Here is a 24,229-nt window from a genome sequence, read left to right as displayed (position 1 = left end):
GGTGTCTGGCACATAATTTCTACAACTATTAACAATGGCAACAATGGTAATAATATCAAATATGAAGGTGTGCAAATGGGAGATTTTCTTTCTTTTTTTGAAAAGCAGGGCTTGGCAGAGAGTAAGTACTATATAACAATGTGGTATATTATTCATATTATTTGTTTTGATGTTGTTTTGTGATATTCTTTCTGTTCTCATTTGTGGAGAATGGCAGCTATATAGGTAGTGAAAGGAAACTCTTGGTCTGTGGAGATGGTCTCCTCTCCAGAGGAGTTAACCAGAGAAATAGCATTCACAACCTGATGTCTACACCGTTTCTGCTTTCCTTAGCCGGGACTCTGGCAATATGTCGTTGAGATGACTTTGAATGGAGTTGGTGTCTGCTAGACTCAATCCTTTAAAGCAGCCTATAGTCAAAGTGTAGTAATAGTGCAAAAACGTTTTAAACAACTTCTATGAGTATTCCAGCTCTCAACATAACCTTTAACATTGGCATTGTCTTCATTTCTTGGATAAGAAGCCTGAGATTAATCATTTGAGATTAATCCACATTGCCAAAGCATTTGATATTCATCTACATATGTTGCCTGCACTAATAATTTTCTCATTGAGTATTTGTCCATTGGAAGTACTAGAGTTAGTTTATCTATCCACCACTTGACGTTTTGGTTGTTTCTAGTTTTTTTGGCAATTATGAATATCACTGCAATAAAAATCCACATACAGGTGTTTGTGTGAACATGAGCTTTCATTTCTTTTTTTAGGTATGTGAAAGGTATAAACAAAAGAAACCAAACTCAAAAGCTACATGTGATTTCATTGAGAACACATTTTGAGAAAGGAAAAACTACAGAGATGGATGGAAAACAGACCCTTGGTTGCCAGGGCATAGGGGAGACATTGAATACAAAGGGGACAGCACAGTATTTTGGGGTGCTGGAACTTGAATATATCTTGATTGGATTGTGGTGGTGATAAACCACACTAGGCATTTGAAAAAACTCACATATCTAAACTCCTAGATCTGAACATCAAAAAGGGTGTATTTTACCATATATAAATTATAAAAAATAAAGGAATAAATTTTTAAATCCTTGTGAAAAGACACACCACTAAGTAACAGCAGAGCCAGCAAGTAAACTTGGGAAGATCTGTCTCCATAACCCATGCCCATTCTGCCATTAATATGGTCCGTCTGTCAAATTTACATTACCGTATCAGGAATTATTACCAAATGAGCTATTATTAGAAGGTTCCTCTATTTGCATTATAATTTCCAAAAGGGAATATTTTACATATCATCGGATAGGATATGACTTAATAGAAACACTGTGTCCCCTATGCCTATTGTATAAATTCAATTGAACTGGCAGCTGGAGCCCTACTTGTTTTTAACAGAGAATTGAATAAATTAATGCTCTGAATTTCTTAAAATTTTTTTTTTTGAATCAGAATTTTTTTAACATTTAAAAATATTAATCAAATCTATTCTAGTATTCCCATCTGTTCCCCAAATCAGAGTCTCTTTAAGATAGCAATTATGTCTCTGATTTTATAATGCTTTTCTGTCCAAGAATATAGGTTGATGTATACACCATCTCCTCTTCTAATCGATTAATCAATAAGCATACATGGGCACCGAATATAATAGTGATGTGGAGCCCCATTAATACTAAAAAAGTTAATGGTCCTTTTCATCAAGTGCTGTTTAATCAGGAAATTATCCCCTCCCATAATTGATAATTCCTTAGAGATTTACTGACATTAACAAGTTGAAACCCCTTGATTATGTTGGACAGCAATTTGGGAATCTGAATGATAGAGTAAAACCTGGGATCAAAATGTAGCAATGTCTTCTATCATAAGTTGTTTACCAAGTGAACATGCAGACTATTCCAAGCTCACATTGCTTACTTGGATATTTAAACCCACTTAGAAATTCAGTACTTACAAATTATCTATAAATACATTAAACTCTCAAAGTACCTGCGATATTAATTGTTGACTGGGGACTTCATCGAACAAACAAATTATTCAGACAGAATAATGTGTGTCCTTGTTTGCTGTATTTCCCCAGGAGGTAAAACAATAAATCCCAAACCTTATAGTCACCGAATTTATTTATCTTCTGGAATAAGTACTATTTTTTTCTCTTCTGCACTGAACCCAAATGAACCATACAGAAATAAAGTGCATTGAAATACATTGTTTTAAACAAGACAAAATTCTCTCCTAACTAGAATTTGAATAGTATGGTTCAAAGCTATTGAAATTCTCTTTTTGTTGATGGCTTATTTTATATGCCAGTATATTCGATCATGAACATACTGGAAGGAAAAGAAAGACTGTATATTTTGATGATCTGCTGTGGGAAATATGAGCTTGTGATCAAGTCATATATTCATTCTTTTTAAAGGTATTTATTGAACACACACTATTGGCAGCATACATGGAAAAGAAGCAAGATTCACCAAGACAGCATGGGATAAAAGATGTCAAAAGAGACAAAGAACTTCAGTAAGTTGTCTCCAAATATCTGGCATTCAAAGACAGATAATGGGCAAGCCAAGACTAAAACCTATGCTGTCAGCACTTTTCTAGTCATTTTTCCCATAGCGACTTGCTGACACAAATGCATCAAATAACTTCATTCCAACACATGGTAATTTCCACTGGAATTTAATATATTTCCTGAAGAATTTGTTAAGTACCATATTTTGGAGTAACTTTAGATATTTAAGCAAGAAATATCAGTCTAGACCAGACCAGACACCCATTATTGTCAAGGGTGAGAAGTTAAAGATTTGAAAGGAACATAGTGTACAAAGGATCTTGAACAGTACATTCACATGCTGTCTGGCAACTTAGGCACTATTAAGTTGTAAAAAGTGATAAAGCACTGAATCTGACGATTCTTAATTTGAACCCAAGCTGTGAGATTTTTATAGGTCAGTGACTTGGAGCAAATTAGTCAATGCATATGTTCCAGTTTCTTTATGTATAAAATGGGGGTGTAGGATAGGAGGAGTTCAATAAATGTTGGCTATTTTTCTATATGAGCCACTATTAGAAGCACCTTATATGCAATTTATCCACCTACCTACGAGGTGGATACTATTACTACATTTTTACCTTACTGTTAGCTTTTGCCTTATTTGCCTTGTTCCTTTTTTACCTTATTAGCTTTTTGTTGTTCAAACTGAGGCATAGTGACATTCTCAAGACTGTATAGTTACAAAGAGTTTATGATGAGTTATTATTAGTTATTAGATTATAATAAATGAACTATTGGTTATTATTAGTTATTAGGATTGGAACCTAAGCAGTCCAGGGCTACAGTCTTTACTGTAGACCAATGTAGTACACTGCAGAGCAGAGGCAGTTAAGTGAGATAATACATATGATGACTTGGTACCCCTACTGGCGACTAGTGGACATACAGTCAATTGTATAAACAGTGAAGATTGTAATCTGTATGCAGGATGGTAAAAGAGTAAAAGAAAGCTTTTAGGAAGAATCATTATAGTATAAAAACTGGCCTGAAAGTTCAGAGACACCCTAGTTCCCTCTTTTTATCTATGTCAGTGGTTTTCAAATGGGGACAATTTTGCCTTTCCCTCTAGTGGACATTTGGCAAAGTCCAAAGAGATATTTTTTGACTGTCATGACTAGGGAGATGCTATTAACCTCTAACGGACAGAGGCCAGGGATGCTGAAAACCATCGTACAGTGTACATAGTAGCCGCCAACCCTCATGGCAGAAAACTGTCCAGTCCAAACCACCAGTGGTGTCACTGGTGAAAAACTGATCTGTGCCACCCTACAATTTTAATTTGTTATGCTAGGTTAGGCGTAGACCCTGTGTAAAGAAAAATGTCAAATTTTATGTTTATCAGAATCATCTCAAAATGATATGAATGCAGAATCCATCAGGGGTTCTGATCTTAAAGATGTGAGTTCATCCTAGAAATCTACATTTTCCACAGCCCTCACCCTGTGTAATTGTTAAGTGGCCTTATAGTCCCTGTTTTAGACAGAAATCTTCCGGCTATAACTCTGCTCTATGTGAGGCTCTAAGTGAAGAAGTATAGGAATTCAAGAACAAGTCAGCTTGGTGAAAACTCACCATGAACATTTATTACGCTTATGTTTTGCCAATCCTTTTGTTCTTCCCAGGCAGCTTCTGTATTAGACTAGCTCATGTTAGTTAAGGAGCAGAGACATATTACAGGCAAGGAAGTGTGAGCTGTGGTCTATTACAGGGAGGTGCTAATAGCTCAGCTGAAACTCAGAATTACTCCTTTTCCCTGTGCCCAATGGGGAGGGGAGGGAGTTGAAACAGGTGGTAAAAGAATTCAGTGTGAAGCCAAAGTCTGTCAGAAAGGCAACACAATGTGTGCTTGGGAAAGAAGGGCAGCAACTGGCACAGTGAGGAGAACATGGAGTTAGAATTACAGAGAGTTTAAGAGTTTTTAAGTGGTGAGTTTGGTGAAGGATTCCCATTCTGTGCTTTTGAGTAACTTTCAACAGGTTGCTTAAACTCCAGGGCAATAGCTTTGTATGCTGGCTGCAAAATAGAATCACCTTGAAAGGCTTAAAATAAATACCAATATCTGGGCCCTACTATACACCACTTACGTCATGATTCCTGGAGATTAGTGCAGAGTATTAATATTCTTTTAATGTTCCCATAATAATTCTAATATGCAGCCCTGGTTGAAAACCATGGCTCTAAATGTTATTTTTGTTCTTGCAGTGAAAGGGCTAAACCATTAGACAATGTACATAAGGTTTTTAGCAAGAGATCTGGGAATTTAGCTACCTTTTCTCATGCATGGCATCTCTGCTCTTTATATGTCATGGTCACAGGCATGGCCCTTGGTGAATGGACCAGGCACCTCTAGCTTAGAGAAAGTGAGTTTTATGTAAGATCTTCCAGTGAACAGACCTTCCAGAAACTCAGTATGGTTTTCTGTTTTCTCTGACATATAAGGTCCTGGATCTTTCGTTCCTCTCCTTGCCCTTAGCTTTAAAATGTTATTTATGACAGCTGGACAATGTGCTATTAGTTCAACCATCGCTAATATTAACTTTATTTTAACTTGATTGGGATGAGAGCCAGTATCCTTACAGATCTTTTTAAAAGGAAATCACAATCTTGGCATCAAATATTCAGAATATGGTCAATGGAGATTTATGAAAATTTGAGGATAGATTTACACGAGAATATTTCTGAGGCCTACAGTATTACTATCATATATGTAATATGTCTTTCATCAAAAAGTGCTTTGATCCTTGAAATTACTCTTGGAGAAACTAGGAGATCATAACCCCTGTTTTGCAGATGAAGGAAATAGAGGTTCCAAGAAGCTAAATGTCTTGTTTGAGGTTACTGAACTTCATTAGAGCAAAGATTCAGTAAAAACAATGGTGTTTATTCCATGTCTGGAAGCTTGCCTGGAAATGATTGAGGAATGTTTTCCTTGTCCTACAACAAGTTTTTGTTTGTTATCTGATAAAAACTTAAGTAGTGGTCACCAGGATTTTGTTTTTTACTTAGCAGCAAGGCTAGGGAGGTTGTCTAGTTCCCTGTATATCAGTCATTCACCTATTCTTGCTTTTCCTTCACAAAATCGATGGCACATTAGCCAATTAAATAATACCATGGAACCCAGAGATGAGGAAGAGATATTAATATAAGATTGATGCTATTTTGGAATTGTCCCATTTCCACATTTTAGCTACCCTTCATTGGCACACAAATGCTTGCCTTTTTAATCTTTTATCTTTTGGAAGTATTGGAATGCAATAGCCATTTTAAACTACCATAAGCAGTTTTAAAAATATATATCAAACCTGTTTCTTTCACCTCTCACACAAAACCCAAGAAACAGTTATATACTTATTGGGGTCGATTTGCAAAGATGATAAATGGGCCCATCTGTTCACAACAATTGGTTTACAGAATTAAAGTGGGGAGTAGGAAAAATATAAAGGGAATGCAGGAGGCAATTGTATCTACTCTTTGAACTCGGCAGACATTTTCATGAGGGGTTTCCCTAGTACAACAAAATCTGGTCCCCATTAATTAAAAGATAAATGTTATGTCATTTATGTGAGTGTTACAGCCTCATCTCCACAATCTCAGAGATTTCTTAAAGTACTTTGGGTATATTATGTCTCTCAACCCTCACAAGAAACTTCCAAAATTGCTGGTGTCATTATCCCTAAATTACAGAGGAGTTCATTTGTGACGTCCAAAGTAGATTGTGCATTCTACCTTCTCTAATATAAATGGACTTTGACCCTCAGGAGATAGCAACAGCTTACATGCTTAATTTTGTTTGTATTTCCCACATGTTTAGCTTTGTTTTTTTAAGTCATTTTATAATTTTTATTTCTTCCACAGCTTTCTAAAGATATATGTCTGAGGTGTATGGGGAGATCATATTCTGCTTCAAAGATATTTTGAAAGAACAGCATTTGAGGACCAGTCTTTATAGCCTTTCATTTGTTTATCCACCATAAAATAGTCACTGAGTGTTCTTTACATCTCCATCACTATGTTGAGTCATGGTAAAAACTGGACATATATCATTTTTAATGTCCCCATTATAGTGATCAACTGTGTGTAAAACATAGTAATTCAAGGAAGTCATTTATTTGACCCAAAAAGGTTCAATGAGTGCTTAATAGGTGAAAGTTAAAGGATTAGACTCATTGGTTGTACTGGGTAATCAGATATGTTTCTGTCATCCTGAGGAGCTAGAAATATTTTTTGGTGTGTATGTGTGTGTGTGTGTGTGTGTGTGTTGGCAAAGGAACTGAGATGTTCACACCTGAAACTTTATATTGTACCATTATTTTTCAGTTCCAGTACTCAATTCCAATGTTGTTTGGGGGGTTCCCCCCACACCATCAAGCAGTTCTGGGAGACCAGTAGGGTGTTCGAGAATTCAGCTCATTTTTGGCACTATCTACGTGAAGACAGCATCACGTTCCACACTAGCTAAGGGTTCCTTACTACAAGAGTGTCCTCCATGCTTCAGAGCCCATCAGGAGTCCAGGCTGTTACCTGTGCTTTTAACTGACCAACTACAAATTAGAGATTTCAGTGACTCCATCTATCTCAGGATACCATTCAAAAGTCCAGGTTCTTACCTGTACTTCTAGTTGACTGGCTGTAAATCAGAGGTTCTCATAACCTCCTCCTCAGTTCAATTAATTTTCTAGAGTGTCTCCCAGAACTCATAGACATATTTTAATTGCTAGATACTATGAAAGTAGGCTTATTATAAAAGTATATAACTTAGGAACAGCCAGATGCAAGATATGCATAAGGCAAGATATGAGGGGAAAGAGCTTCCATCTCCTCTCTGGGTATTCCACTCTCCCAACTCCATGTTTGCTAACCCAGAAACTCTCCAATACTCTGTCTTTTTATGTGTTATAGAGGCTTCCTTACTCATTGACCACTGGTGATTGAACTCAGTCTTTACCCAACACCCCTCCCAGAAGTTGGAGGATAGGACTGAAATTTCCAATCTTCTAAACACATGGTTGGCTTCATTGGTGACCAGCTCCAATCCTTAGGTGCTTTCCTAAAGTCCTCTCACTAAAGATGTCAAAAGACACCTGTTATGGTCTCATCACGTAGGAAATTCCAAGGGTTTGGGGAGTCCTGTGCTAGAAACGGGGACCAAGATGAAATGCATATTTCTTATTATAAATCACAATGTCGCAAGTATAATCACCTATTTCTTAAGGTGTGATATAGTAATGTGGGATGGGCATGTCAAGCAAACCAAATAGTGAGGAAAAAATAGATGTACAAAGATATTGAAGGGCACAGAAGGCTTTAGGGAAGAAATTCTGAGCTGAGTCTTGGAGTTCAAGTGATATAGATCTCCAAGTGTCAACCAGGGACCAACAGCATCAGTATCAACTGGGAACTCATTAGAAATGCAAAGTCTAGGTTTCTACTTCAGACCTAATGACTCAAAAAATCCTGGAAATGGTGACCAGCAATCTGTGCATTAACATGTTCTCCAGGTGAGGCTGATGCAGGCTCAAGACTGAAAACCACTGGTGAAGCAGATGCTCAAAAGGCAGAGATTAGATGACTACAAATTGTATGTTGCCTCAGTTTCCTCATCTGCAAAATAATACCTTTGGCTTTTGTTAGAGTCAAAGGTGATACTGTTATCTGAATTCCCTAGTTTGGGCTTCTCTGAATAATTTCATAAGTGATACATTAATATATCATTTCACCAAATTATATATAGTGTACATGTCATGTTTTATTATATAGAGAAATACCCAAGAAAGTGTAACTATAAATGAATGAGCATATAGATTATATGTGCATATATATGTATTTAGATACAAGGGAATCACCCAAATACACATTGCCTCCTTCAAAGAATAAACTCACAGGGCAATATACTTTCCAACTGTAATTCTGTTTTCCAAAAACTTAGATACTAGACAGCTATTTATGTAGATAGATACAGATAGAGAAAGAAAAGTACATATAATAAAATATTGACAACTTTTGAATTCCGTTGGTGGGTTACGGGTATGTATTTACCATTCTTTTTTACTTTTGTATGTCTGATGATTTTCAAAATAAAATTTTAAAGAGAAGAAGCCTATTGGTTTAATCTCTGGAAGCTATCTCCAGAGCATTTTTGTGTGATATAAAAACCAAATTTACTACCTCATCTGTATTTCTATATCAATACTGGCTCTGAAATGGCTTTCAGCTATTTTCAAATGGCAAAATATCCACACAAGTCAAACATTCCAACCACTTGGGACTTTCAAAGGGTTCATCACAAGCTCCTAATAATGCAGTGATTCTCAAACTTGACTTCACATTAAACTGTTAATATCAAAAGTTGTTAATCCTCAAATGCCACCCAGAAAGATTCAGTCTGATGTGGGACCCAAGCAATGCTCCTTTTAACCTTCCCAAGTGTCTCGCCTGATGATTTATTTCAGCCCTGGGCAAGTTCACTGTGGATTTGGTAAGACTGAATAATGACAACGAACGTTGTGGGTAAAAGGGGGCGCATACCAAGATTCGTTCTCATAACTATAAGTCGAGCACTAGAATCCTATCCACCTCAGCCTCTGCCCCAGGCTCTGCTCTCCTCTCTCCTGCTCTCTTCTCTAGGATCTCTACTCTCCTGCTTCCCGCCTGCCCTTAGCGCTGGGAGGAACTCTTCTTACATCACTAAGGGCAGTAACGGCTTATTGCCAATGGTATGCATGCATGCGCCTGCGCAGTGGGCTATCCCACGTATACAATGGGTATCAGGTGAGGTTCCCTGCCAACGAACTTCCATTTTCCCTACACCAAGTTATTCCAAAGTGTACTCAGTGTTGTAAAACTGCTCTAAATGCTATCCAAAGACAAAGTATTAGAAAATAGAATGACTCGATTCAATAATAGTTTCTTGAAATAAATACTTCAAAGTAACTATTAGTGCAACTACCATTTGCCAATAGGATAGATCTGACCAGGAGGAATGGGGGAGGGAAGCCATTCATCCAAGAAATTCTATCATTTAGATTTAAACCATTGCCAACCATGTTACAGTTCCTCCTCTTCTGTTTAAAATATTCAGTAAAATGAAAGATGGTTCTAAAGGGAATTATTATCTAATAAGAATAAAAAAGTTTTATCAGGTCCTCTTCTTCCAATCAAGTTAAATATCTAGAGAGGGAAAGAAAAATAATAATTGTTTAACACAATGCCAAACTTATTTATTTATTTTTTGGCAAAACCTATTGGTGGCAGATACTTCTATGTAATGAACTCTAAACAACTTTAGAGAAGGGAATTGTCCCTACATTTGAATAAGAATGAACAGTTCAATTCATTAAGTGACTAATGTTGATTCAGAATACCAACCTTTTAACAGAAAGTTGTTTAGGGTTAAGATTCAAAACTTGGTTTTACATGGAAATAGACCTCTATGAGACTACATGTCAACTCTTTACTTTTTGTAATATTTTCTTAAAATGGATCTGTGCTTAGTTAACATTGCATGTTTTCTACATGTCAGGTTGTGTGGAGGCCACTAAGAATCAGTTTGTGTTTGTAAACTTCTAAGAGTAATGTACGTTTTTAATTTCGTTAACTTATTTTCAATTTTAAGAAACATTAGAATTGGAGAAAGAAATGTAAAATGACCACCCATAACTTTATTACCTGTGTTATTTTTCTTAATTGTCCATAGTAAAATTTCCTAAAATATATTTCTGTAAGTATGCTTACTTCACCTAATACGAAGAAAACTGTAAGGATACTCTGAAACTTGCTCTCCAAAAAACCTAAATGTCCTAAAAATCATCTAATGTAGGCTTTTTTAGCCTTAAATAAGAATCTAAACTCTTATTTAAAATTATTTGGGTGAGACTGGAAAAATGAAAGGGAGGACAGGAGGGCGGAAGGAAGGAAAGTGGTGCCAACAGCGGGTCAAGTGTGAAAGCAGCTTAGATGGATCATGTGGATATTTTAACACATGTTTTGAAATATTAACTATAGCAAAGCATACTGTGAAGCTTAATTTTATGTGTAATGTAAATGGGCCATGAGGTGCCCCAACATTTGGGCCAAACATAATTTTGAGTGTGTCTATGACAGTGTTTCTGGAGAATTAACATTTCAATCAGTAGACTGAGTGAGGAGGATTGTTCCCCTCCATGTAGGTGGGCCCCATCCAATCAGTCGAAGTCCTAAATAGAACAGAAGGGTTAACTCCTGCAAGGAAGGCACAGCTTCTTCTGCCTGGATGCCTTGAGCTGGGACCGTGTTCTTTTTTTTTCCTCCCTCCAAACCTGAACTAAAACATGGGCTCTTCCTGAGTCAAGATTCAGGTCTTTGAACCAGAACTGCGTCGCTGAGTCTCCAGCTTGCTGACTGCTGACCCTGGGACTAGCAACGTCCATAATCAAACTAATTCCTTATAATAATTATATGCACACACACTATACATAGTTAGATATATACATATACAAATATATATGTGTATGTATATATATATAAAGACAGAGAGATGTACAGATAGATATAAATCTATTGTTTTTTTCCTACAGAACCTTAATATGCATATGTAATTATCTCTGCATTTAGTTATATAAAACATCAGCACTGACAACACAGACAGGTGGAAATAAATGTGTAAATACCATGATTTTATAACTATTGCTTTAACTTATTTCAAAGATCAAAGAAAAGATGCACATACTCAATCTCAAGCTCTCCTTTTGTTTTTGTTTTTTTCTCCTGTCTTACACTGACATACACACACACACACACACACACACACACACTCATATTTACCCTACACGATGACCACATATACAAGAACAATAACAAAAAAAATACATACACATACAAAATGATAAAATATTTCCATTTATTCTTTCATATACTAGTTTTGGCTAAATCTTGGCCCTTGTATGTATTTTTTAACATGGAAACATTGTTCTTTTATAGTTTTGATTCAGGATTCTTGATGCAAATATCTAATTTGTTCTTCTCATTCAAAAATGCTAACAGTATGCTTAAAGAACACATCTGATTTTTTTTTTTTTTTTTTTTTTTTTTAGATAATTATTTTTTATTGAAGGGTAGTTGACACACAGTATTACATTACATTAGTTTCAGGTGTACAACACAGTGATTCAACATTTATATACATGATAATTCTAAGTACCAGCTATCACCATACCAAGTTGTTACAATATTTTGACTATATTCCTTATGCTATACATTACATCCCGGTTGCTTATTTATTTTACAATTGGAAGTGTGTACTTTTTCTTGGTTGTTGTTGTTAGGGCATCTCTCATTTTTATTGATCAAATGGTTGTTAACAACAATAAAATTCTGTATAGGGGAGTCAATGCTCAATGCACAATCATTAATCCACCCCAAGCCTAATTTTCGTCAGTCTCCAATCTTCTGAAGCATAACGAACAAGTTCTTACATGGAGAACAAATTCTTACATAGTGAATAAGTTACATGGTGAACAGTACAAGGGCAGTCATCACAGAAACTTTTGGTTTTGCTCATGCATTATGAACTATAAACAGTCAGTTCAAATATGAATACACATTTGATTTTTATACTTGATTTATATGTGGATACCACATTTCTCTCTTTATTATTTTTAATAAGATGCTGAAGTGGTAGGTAGATACAACATAAAGGTAGAGAACATAGTTTAGTGTTGTAAGAGAGCAAATGTAGATGATCAGGTGTGTGCCTGTAGACTATGTGAACACATCTGATTTTAATGAATAGCCCAACATAAAATTTGACATTGGTTATGCATACACAATTTTCGTTTTCTCTCCTTATATATTTTCTTTTATTGCTATTTCCCCCGAATCTGAAGATTCTGAACAATACTCAGTCAAAATATATTTTAGTCCTTGTAGTGACATATTTTACCAAAATTAATAATTCATTGAAAATGAGGAAAAAGGCACAGCTTTGAGTAGTTTTACACCAGCCATTCACACATTCTGCTGAAGTATCATACTCTTATAAGTTTTGTTGACACTAAAGATGTCCAGTCATGTTTAAACCACTTCCTGTAACATGAAAAACTGAGAAACTTTTAAAAAGGGCAGAGAAATCAATTCTGAAAATGTGAACATAGGGAGCAATTCCAAGCAATGCTTTCAGCTATTTTGGGAGAGACATAATTTGGAAAATTAAGAGTAGAGGGAAGACAAGACAAGAATTAGATGTAGGCAAAAAAAAAAAAAAAAAGAAGAATGTCATGGGTTTAGGAAGCCACAGAAAAATGTCATCCATTGATTCCTTAATTCATTGAAGATTATTGAGGTCACACTTTTGCCAGACACTGAACTGGTCATCTTCAAAAAGCTGCCAAAACCATGAATCTAGTATTAGTCATGGAATGTATTCTTCTTATAAATCTTTACTGAGCACCTGCTATGCATTAGGCATAAGAAGGTACAAAATACCAAGCCTGCACATGGTATCTTAGAATCTTTGCTTTGAATCTCTGCTCTGCATCATCCCCAATTTTAAAGGGCATAGACATTTTCAAAGGAGCAATATAACATAAAATTCTGAAATTAGACATTTTCCTAATCAGTTCAGGAAGGACTAGATATGCCAAAAATGATCCCAGAATAGTATTGATTAGCTCTGCCATTAAAGATCTCAAGGAACAGGACATCTTGAAGGATTCAATTATCTCAGGAATAGTTTTACTTTTTCTACACTCCTTTCCACAGTCCTGATGTTCTTGCCTCTCTATTTTTAATCTCAGCCTTCAGAGGTTAAGAGGGAAAAGGAATTAATGGGACTGAGTCTAGCATAATTTTGCCTGTTGGAAGAATTTTAACACTTAACTTTCAATCTTGATTCACTGAACAAATATTTAATTGTAATAATAACTAACATTTAATATGTTGCTACTGTCACACAATTTTCATGCTGTTTTAGTTTTTCTATTGCTCTGTAAAGTATCGCCATTAACTTAGTAGCTTAAAGAACACCCATATATCAGCTCACAGTTCTGTAGGTCAGAAGTCTGGGCAGTCCCTCAGCTGGGTTCTATGTTCGGGGTTCTCACAGGCTGAAATCAAGGTTTCAACTGGGCTGGGCTCTTACGTAGAGACTGGGTAAGGATCTGCTTCCAAATTCATTCAGGGTTTGGCTGAGTACAGTTCTTTTCATGTCACTATAGATCTGAGGTTCCCCTTTCTTTACTGGTTTATAGCTGAAGGCCACTCTCTGCTCTTAGAGGCTTCCTGAATTCCTATAGGACCTGCTTTGCTGAGCTGTCTTCAAAGCCTGCAGTACGATGTCAAGCCTATTGAAATCGGAGTGACTTCTTCTGCCACCAGCAGGAGGAAACTATTTTTTAAAGAGCTCATGTGAGTAGATTAGACCCATCTCAAATAATCTTCCTGTTGTAAGAACAACTCACTAGTAACCTTAGAATTATCTGCAAAATCCTGTTGCCATGTACAGTAACATAATCCCAAGGTTAACACCAGAGGGTAAAAGCCGTAAAGACTGCTGACTCCTAACAGATATTGATTCCAGTTTTCATCACTACTCTATTAAATTAGGAATCACCATTCCCAATTTTCAGACAGTTTAAGATCCAAGGTCACACAGCTATTAAATGTGAGCCATAGTTTGAACCCAGGTCTTCCCAGCTCTATAGCTGCTAATTTTCCACAAGAGCATAATCAACAAAAACCTTTATGAGTACTTATTCTATACTATATAGTCTATGGCTAAAGAAATAAGTGCTTTCCCTTGCTCTTCAGGAGCAAAAAGTGAGCAGTTTCCTCTTTAGCCAATCAGGTACTAATTAAATAATTGCTAATACATACTATGTGCTATTTTAAGGGTTTTGCATATGTTCACTCATTTAATCCTCACAATAACCTTATGAAATAACTATTATAATCCCTGAGGTCCAACTTGTACTTGGCAAAATTCAAATTCCATCACAGACACTTGGGCTCCAAAGTTCTTGCTTTTAGTCACAAACATATACAGCCTTTGAATGATCCACATTTGAGTTCTGCATTTAGGTGTCAGATCAGAGGATGCAAACAGATGTTCCACACACCATACTGTATTTTGTTTGCAGCACAAAAATCCACTTCTATGTTATATTCCAGTGTGGAAGTTCCTTATTCACATTGTAGGTTTGGATTTGAGAAATACCTGACTATCTGGAATACCTGAAGCTCTGGCAACACCAGCTCACATTCTTTCACAGCAACAATCCAGTGGGGCTGAGTAGTATTCACCCTACCTGCCCTCAGGTAGAAATCCTAACTTGCCATGATCCCTGCAAGTTACTCCCATATATTAAAAAAGATAGTCTATTTAATACTAAATACCCTACTAACACTGTTGTGTTTTCTTATAGCAGAATATTTTCTTGCACTTACCAGAGGTAAGAGATCAGAACAGAAGCTAGAAATTGCAGACAGCAAACATTAAGCCCCCTCCCTTCATTTTGTGAATTGCCTGGCAGCCTTAGACATGTTCATTAGATGGTCACTTTTTGCTTAAAGGTCGTTTTTTTATTTGGATTTAAGAACTCTGTACAATCTTGAAGTCTAAGAAAATACTGGTGTGAACTCTGTACTTATGGGAGTTGAGTGAGACCGGGGTTTTTTTGTCTTGTATCTAGCCCCTGGGAGGGGGAAACATACTTTCTAAATGTGTGTTATACCTAATTTTAAACGTCACATTATGTTTTAAATGTTACATTTAAATTGATGAGTACTTACCTGATCTGAGTCGATGATGATATTTATCATTGATCTCTGCAATGTTCCTTGGTGAATTAGTCAACTCCCCTACATATCCTCCTTTATTTCTAACACTTACATGTGATAATCATTGCATTGCTTTGCAGAAAGCATTTTGCCCACGAAATTGGATCCGCATTCAGGGAAAACAGAGCTAGTAACCCAGTGTTAAGCTCCGTAGGCTTTATGCCTGAGAAGCCCACGCATTTGTATTAGATAAATGTCTCCCTACCTGGTTTTTGTTCCTCCCGTCCACCGAAATAAAACCTCACAGCAGCCACATCTGTATTCAGCCACAACTCTTTGTGAAAAGGACAGCTTGAGAACCTATTAAAAATACATTGTTACCATGAGTATTTTGTTCCTCTTTGCTATATAATAAGCTGAAAGCTACAGTAGGTGAGCATTCTATGGGGAAGACCGCTGTTCCTTTTACTGACTTTATAGCCACACAAACTAATAGAAAATGCATTTTATATCACACAGCTGAACTCAGTCACACTGAACTCAACAGGATGGAATATTTTCCCTACATTAAAGTTGTAAATGGCAGGTTGGTTTACAATAAATATCTGGGACAATAAAATGTCACTTATTTATAGAGTTTTACTACTTAAAATGTATATGTTGTAAATAATATTTAGAATTTTGGATGATAAAGTTAATGTTCATTCTAGAAAACTTTTAAATTCTTAAGTCAATATATAGAAAATGTGAATTTCTTTCTTTATATTGACTTTGCATAGGAAAAGATAGTTATACCATTAGTATTTTTCACTATTCATAAAAATAAAACAGTCTCCTAGCATACATTTATGCAATAATTCAAAGATTTACTAATTATTTCAATACATTCCTTTTCTTTTCCTTCTCTCATTCTCCTTTCCTTCCACTTTTCCATCTTTCATTTAATTCCTTTAAGAAAATATTCACTGTGATTCACATTCTCCCAGAAAACTCTTAGTGTGGTACTCTGTTTTGTTCTTTCTGCTGAAATTCTAGATATTTATTTTTCACAGGCTATTGTACTTGTTTTATTAGCAATAGTAGTAGTACTGTTATTCATAAACTGATCATTTACAATCATTCGAAAGGAAAAATGATCCTTCTGAAGACAAATGTTGCAATGAGAAAAATAACTTTAATTTCTGAAATAACTGAAAATTTCTTTTGAATTAGATTTCCATATATATTTTCACATATTTAATCTCATTTGGGGTTTTAATATTTGGCTGAATATTCATATACAGAGTTTTTAACATCCTATTTTTCAGAGTCTATAACAAAATATCCTTGGAAAATTAAGATAGTTTTGTTAGGGTGATTACTCAATTTTTAGTCCAGGAATTCTCAGAGTGAATAGGGAAACTCACTAACTATGAGAAAAACAGACATAAATCAGAACTATGGCAGTCAAGCCATGCCTAAAAAACTAAAAACACTTGCCTAAGAAAACCATATCATAGCTTTTGCTGATGTTTCTATTTTTCAGTGTGAAAAAGCAAGTAATTGAAAAGCCATAAAGACCGATTTGACCACCCATTTACCCATTTCATTTCAAATAACATAGCCAGCATGTTTTTCCTAAAAAGAGGTCTTTTAAGAAGGGAATGATTTCCATTCACTAGAGCAGTAGATCTCAATATTATTATCATCTAATATGTTAAGATGAGTTAGAGAGGAAGAGGGGGATGCAGATAGTAAGCAATGAAATGTGAGTAACCATATCCATCATAATATTTATCCCATTTGAAAATATGTCATGATAGGTTCATAGAAGTGAGACAAACATGGGACAAACAGGTGTATTGCCAGGGTGGGGGAAGGAGATATTAGTAAGGAGCATTGGCATAGAATTGATAAAAATCCAAATTTAGTAGCTTATAACTAAAGTCCTTAAAATTCCAGCCCCATTTATCTTTCCAGATTTGTCTCTCATTTCTCCAAACCCAAGCAAATTATGTATATATTTTCCTCTCTTTTCATGCCTACTTCCCTTTTTATGTTTTTGTTTGCCAAATCCAAGTTTTGAATGAACAATCACCTTCTCAGTGGAACCCGATTTCTTCTATTGTACCCCTTCCCACCCCCCAACACCTGCACATACACACCAACCATGAGATAGACCTGAGATCCATTGTTCTGACGCTACTGCAAATTCCAGGAGAGAGAAGTGATGACACATAGATACAATACAATTCTATAAGGACTTAACCTACTGTTGGAATTTAGGTTATTTGCATTTTGTTTCTATTAGAAAATAAGCCTTAGTGGATATAATGGAGATGCCTAGGCCACAAAAGTAGGAAAAAGTTTCTCTCTTCCGTAAAAAGCTGAGATATGATACTATTTTAGATGGCATTGCTTACAGTCCTGGTATTGGCTTTAGTTCACATCCTCCATGCATTTACAGTAAAACCCTTAGATCTTGGTGATCTGGAAGGGTTAAGGAATAAAGAAATTTGCTCTAATTTTAATCATTTCATTTCTCTTATATTAATGTGTTAAAGAACAGTCTGAGTTCTCAGAAGAGACCCCTTGCAGAAGAAAGATGCCGTGGCTCTGGGAAACCCAACCTAGCTGATTTGTTTTGTTAATATTCTATTTGCCTGTTTATAATCATTAATATTCTTACTCTATTATCTGTATATGGTTCAAACTGTAACCATAACAAGTATCTGAACTTGCAGCTAGAATGACACTGTAGTCACTGATATTTCATCAATGAAATACTGATTTTCCCTTTTGCTATAGTCGGTTTCCCTCCCCTTCTTGTGAATTGTGACAGGTGCCGCCAATGTGCCATCTTTCCTGGTATTGGGGGATGGGATTGTTCTTTCAGGTAATTTTTACAACATTTCAATTTTAAAAAATAGTTATGCAAGGGTGCAATTGTTTCTTCTAAAACCACTGCCCCCATTGCCAGCATTTCATCTTCGAGGGCAAGCATACTTTGAGAAACCATTTCCTAGGAGCCCTGTCGCCAATGGACTTTTGGTTTAAGTGACAGTGCACACCCCAGAATTTCCTGGTTCATCTCATTTAGGCAGCCTGTGCTCAGGTGAGTAGCATTCTCCCACAGGCCTTCCGGAACAGATGGGGCAATGTCCTAGCTCATTACGGTCATCTCAGACCCCATCCGCAGTATCCAAAAAATGTTCAAATCAAATTTAATTGTAAATCCTACCTGTAAGTCTCACTTTTACCGTGACTGGGGGCTCACAGGTTACCTCTAACCTGCCCAAGACTCCGTCTTTTTCTCTTTTATTTTTTTAATTGAACTATATTTGACATACAGCATTGCATCAGTATACAACATGTCAACTTGATACACTTATATGTTGCCATATAATTGCCATGATAGTGTTAGCTAGTACTGAAATCAAGTCACAGGATTGAGGGGAATTTCCAAGTCAGTCTTTATTAGTATTGGTTTAATCTAAGTGCAGCTGAGCTGTATACTGTTAAATACACCATTTGAGTTAGAATTGGTAACTAAGGAGGAGAGTGAATTAAACCTTTAGTGACTTGGAGACTTCTTTAAAAATGTGATGGTATATTTGTGTGTATCTGTAAATATTTGTCTTCCATCTGTTAGTTTGAAAATTTCTCAAGCTACTATGATTCTCTGCAAGTATTCTATATTGGTTGTGTTTTCTTTGTTGTTTTGGCTTCCAAGGAACTAAAAGTCAAATTTGTATTTTAGTACAATACACTCTGACATGCATCTTGAAATCTGATATTCCTAGGGCCTTACCTTCTATCCTTATTTCTACATTCCCTATTTTACTTTAAAATTATATATATATACATAATTGATTGTGTATATCCTAAGTCATCTTCAAGTCATTTATGTAAAATGGTTTACAATTAAATAAATGAATATTACAAATAATTTGAAACATCTTTATTAAAAGAATAATCTGTACCTTAGATCCATAGAGAGTCCCAAAAGGAGGGCCCTTCAGTCATTTCTTCTAATTTCAATATAGATATCCATTAAATAAATCAGAAATCTAAAGCCCCATGAAGAGAAATACCTCCACCCTGTCTCCTAATATAAATTGAAATACATTAATCTTCACTACTGATTTATTATTCATTTTTATACCTGACATTAAAATTACTATAGGAATCACAACAGCCAAATAAACTGCAGTATGTATTACTGAAAGGTATATAGTCATTAATAGGGAACTCTATAAATTGTTATAGATAAATCCAGTGGAATGCTATGCAGATAAAAATAGATGTTATAGCTAGTTAGATCCTAATGGTTTAAGTTCAGGCTATGCTGTGGACCATGCATATAAAGTATAAAACAGTACATTAGTATCATCCTATTTATGAGAATCATATGAGCTTTACACTGGCACATACAGACAGATTCTGAGATTTTTATCATTCACAATGGTTATTTACAGTAGTATGTAAGAGAAAATAATTCACTCAGTTTTATTATTTGATGTTTTTATGGCTTTCTTCCTTTCTAGAACATCCCAGGCATTGTCTTTCTTAGGTTTCCCTGAATCAACAGTGTTTGCTTATGGTAGTATTTCTAAATGTTTTTTTTGGCATTGAATTGATGTATATCAATTGAAAATAAAGTGTATATTTGGGGATTCTGTGCACAAGTGCACTCTACATCCTATTTCTCAACTACAGGTTGAAGTTTATAATGAACCTCATTTTGAAAGGGAACATTAGGTTTTGAAGAAAAAAGTAATGTATAATGTTTGTAAGGAAAGATAATTTGTAGGGGAGTTGTGCAGATCTCCACACTGCTGCAGTTCTAAAGAAAAGAAAAAAACAGAAGCAAGTGAGCTAAATTACCTTGTTTTATGTTACAAGCCTCATGTTGGATTTACTGTGGAGATTAACACTTGCCAATAGCCATCAGTCTTGGCGTGTAGCAGGACAGAACTCAATTTCCCCTCAACTGTGGTATCTTGTGCTGTCCTTAATAATATAAGGACCAACCAAGCACCACCATGACTGAAAATCATGGAAAATACCAACTCTGCTTTCTCAGTGTGCATGTGTGTATATATATATATAAGAACATAAGAAAGATTTAAGCCCTACTGTGTTTGTGTTTGTGTGTGTTGTTTTAGTCTTAGGGTTATATTTTTACTATCTTGGTGGTCTCTCTTTTTAATTGTTTATTTTTTAATTGAAATATAGTTGATATACAATATTATATCAGTTTCAGGTATACAGCATGGTGATTTAACAGTCATGTACAGTACTAAATGCTCAGCACAATAAATGTAGTTGCTGTCTATCAACACACAAAAACATTACTATAACATTAACTGTGTTTCTTGTGCTGTACTCTCATCCCCCAACTCATTTATTTTGTAATTACAAGTTTGTACCTCTTTATCTCCTTCATCTATTTCACACATCTCCTTTCCCCTCTCCCCAAAGGCAAACACTAGTTCTATTTCCTGCGTTCATGAGTCTATTTCTGTTTTGTTTGATTGTTTATTCATGTTTTGTTTCTTAGATTCTGCATGTAAGAGAGAACATATGATATTTGTCTTTGACTTATTTCACTACACATAATTTGCTGCTATCTTTTTATGATTTAATTATGTGTATTTTATCATTATTTACATTTTTGTTCTTTTCATGTCTTATTTAAGAAAATATGAATCTTAGAATTTATTTTTTGAACCTATGGAAATAATATAGTGGAATCAAATGAATATTGACTATAAAATAATTATAGTTATTTATAAAATTACTTATATTTTATAATTATATGTTACATGTAATATATACTATATAAAATTATAATTATATACTGTATGATAATATATAAAACATAATTATACACTATATATAACAAATGTACTATAATAAATAGAGTATATGATTATAATTGTTTATAGTCAATATTCATGTGTATTTCACTATACATATACTCTCTCCATTCTTCCTACATTTCCATATGTACACCACTTCTGAAGGATTTCCCTTAGTATTTCTTTCAGTTTGTTCTCTGACAACAAAATCTGTTTTTTATGTGTTGGGAAAGTTTTTATATTTTCATTATATTTGAAAGGCATTTTCTCTGTGTATACAACTCTACTTTGCCAGCTGTTTTCCTTCAGCACTTAAAAAATACGGCATCTTATTTAATTTTAACTTTCATCTTTTCTATCTACAAGTCAGATGTCAGTCTTCCCATAGCTCTACAGATCTCCCCTGTCCCCCTTCCTGGGCCGTTTTTAGGATTCCCTTTTTGTCTTTAGTGCTCAGCATTATGACTGTGGTGTGACAAGCATGGTTCTTCTCATGTTTATCCTGCTTAGATTCTCTGAGTTGCTTGAATCTGTAAAGTGACATATTTAATCACGTTTAGAAAATGTCTTGGCCTTTACTTCTTTGAATACAGCATCTGTCCCATTTTTTCTCCTCCCCATATGGATCTCCAATGACAGCATGTATTAGAACTTCTTACCATGTGCCATAGCTATCTTAACACATTTCTGGATTTTTGGTTTGTTTGTTTCCCCCTTTTCCTCTCTGTGAGCTTAATCTATGTGTATCCGATAGGTTTTCTTCTAGTTCACTTATCCTCTCTTCATTTGAGTCCAAAATGCTGTTTCACTGATGTTCTGGTGGTGGTGGTTGCTGTGGTGGTTCTTGACATCAGGTATCATTTGTTTTAGTTTTAGAAATTCAATTTGAGTCCTTGTGTTTTAAAAACTCTACTTCTTTGGTCAAATTCTCCATCTTCTCTTTTCTTTAATATATTTATTAGTCTTATTTTAAAGTTCACATGACAAATTCAATATCTGGATCATCAATCCGTCTTTTTTTTTTCTTTTTAAATCTTGGTCCTGTTCTTTTTAAGCCTCATGCATTTTCATTGAATACCAGGTATTATGCTTAAAATGCAGTGCAAGGTTTGAATGGTCTTATCTTTCTGCAAGAGGACTATAGTATCCCCTGACTATTCTATAGCGAGTAGTAAAAAGGAAAATTATGATGGTCTAATGAGGGACTTTGCTGACTTAAGGCAGCATTTCAGACTTGTAAGAGAAGTATGCCCTTCAACCACTGGTCTGCTCCTAACTCTAACGTATTTATTTATCTGGGTCCTTCTTCATTGTCAGATTTCAAATTCAAGGACTGTCCCAGCACGCCGAAACCGCCAAAATCTCACTGCACATTCCAGCCGCTCTTGGCTCGGGTTCTTGTTCTCTTACTCAGTGCAGCTAAAGAGTAAGAAAATGTCTCCAGGGTAAACCTGGAGCAGAACAAATGACAAGAATCCGTCATCTCTGGGAGCTTCCCTCTTCTCTCAGATCATCATCCCTCAATCCTGGGTGTCTTGAATGTTTTTGGACCATTTATTTGTTTGTTTTTAATCTGCTCTTTCTATATTTTCCTGGGAAAAAAATGTTGATCTGCCACTAGCTATTCTAGAATAGTCAAACAAAGAAGTTCATGGAGTGACTTTTTTAAAAAATTGAGGTATAACTGATGCAACATTAGTTTCAGGTTCACAGTGTAATGATTCCGTACTTGTATATATTGCAAGGTGATCATCCCAATAAGTCCAGTTAATATTCATCATATGATACAGCTTTAATTGCATATGTTATGCAGTGATTGTATTTTTTTCATATAATAAATGAGGTATTTATTAGGTCTACAACAGAGATTGTCACATTAGCCACTAGCTTTGTGTTTATATTATTTTCCATACAAATGTGAATTTCATACAAATGCGTTTTACTATATAAGAGCTTATGATCCGTGAAATACTGTTTAGAGGGGGGAAAGGCCTATTAAGTTCAAAAAGAGGGCTGAGTTGGGGACTTGTGATTGCAACTAACTTTAGTTAAGCTCTAAAACACTGCCACTCTGTGGTAACTCAGAAACATAGCAGCATTCTCTTTATTTCTGGAGACCAGGATGCCCCAGCAAGTAGCCTCTAAATTCCCTTCCGCGGTTACTCAATGAGCTGAAATCTTCCTATTCAGCTGAAACAGTTCATCTATTCCGTACTTTGTCCCCTGCACCTTTCTTCCAATCCAGTTTTCCAAGTCTGAAGTTCAGCCAGTAGGTTCTCTTCTTTGAGGGAACTTGAGCCAGTAGCAAAGTGCTAAGATGCCTGAGTTTACATTAAGGTTCTGGCACTTGAGTGGTGTGGCCTTAGACACATTACTTACCCTCTCTCAGCATGAGTTTTGTTTCATCTAAAAAACTATGTAAATATTATCAGGCATATTCATTTTGTGAAAACTGAGCTATACACTTTTCCTATATGTGTGCTATATTTTCATAGAATTGCTTTTAAGATTTTAAGACAAGGTTAATAACACATCATTTAAATGCATCCCTTATAGGATTGGCCCGAGCATTTAAATGTATAATGTCACCTCCTCAATGAGGCTTACTACACTTTCCTTTTTAAAATTCTACTCTCCTGACCCACTCCCATCCACACATATCCCCATACCCATCTCCTTTACTCTGTTCTGATTTCTGTTATTTTTCTACAGCACTGAACATTGTCTATAAAATGTGTGACTGATAGAATGTGCATTTTCTCACTTCCCTTTGTAAAATGTAGCTTCACAAAGGCATGGTGTTTGTTTCACTGGCTCATTGATTTATAAGAAGTGCCTAGAACAGTGTCTTGCACATAGTAGGTGCTCAAAGGTATTTGTTGAGTGCATGAACAGGAACTGAGCATAGTTAATTGGCACATAACAACAACTCACATTTACAAAACTTTTATTAGGGTCAGGGCGCCCGCTGGAGACTTTTGTTCTCAGATCTGAAATATGGCTTGTAGATGAGAAAGGTGCTGGTAAGTATGTATCATAGCTTCAGATATTGCTTGGAAGAGACAGTGAAAACTAATGA

General features: G+C 35.5%; 1 pseudogene; it reads left to right on the top strand.

Annotated features, from left to right (window-relative positions):
• LOC118918624 (60S ribosomal protein L38-like) overlaps positions 1-22,580 on the top strand; it is an 82,961-nt pseudogene extending 60,381 nt beyond the window's left edge.
• Positions 22,581-24,229: the final 1,649 nt, after the last annotated feature.

The sequence above is a fragment of the Manis pentadactyla genome, chromosome 15 (genome assembly GCF_030020395.1).
Source record: "Manis pentadactyla isolate mManPen7 chromosome 15, mManPen7.hap1, whole genome shotgun sequence".
Classification (NCBI taxonomy): Eukaryota; Metazoa; Chordata; class Mammalia; order Pholidota; family Manidae; genus Manis; species Manis pentadactyla.
Note: the sequence above shows the minus strand (reverse complement) of the source record. Positions and strands in the feature narration are given on the sequence as shown.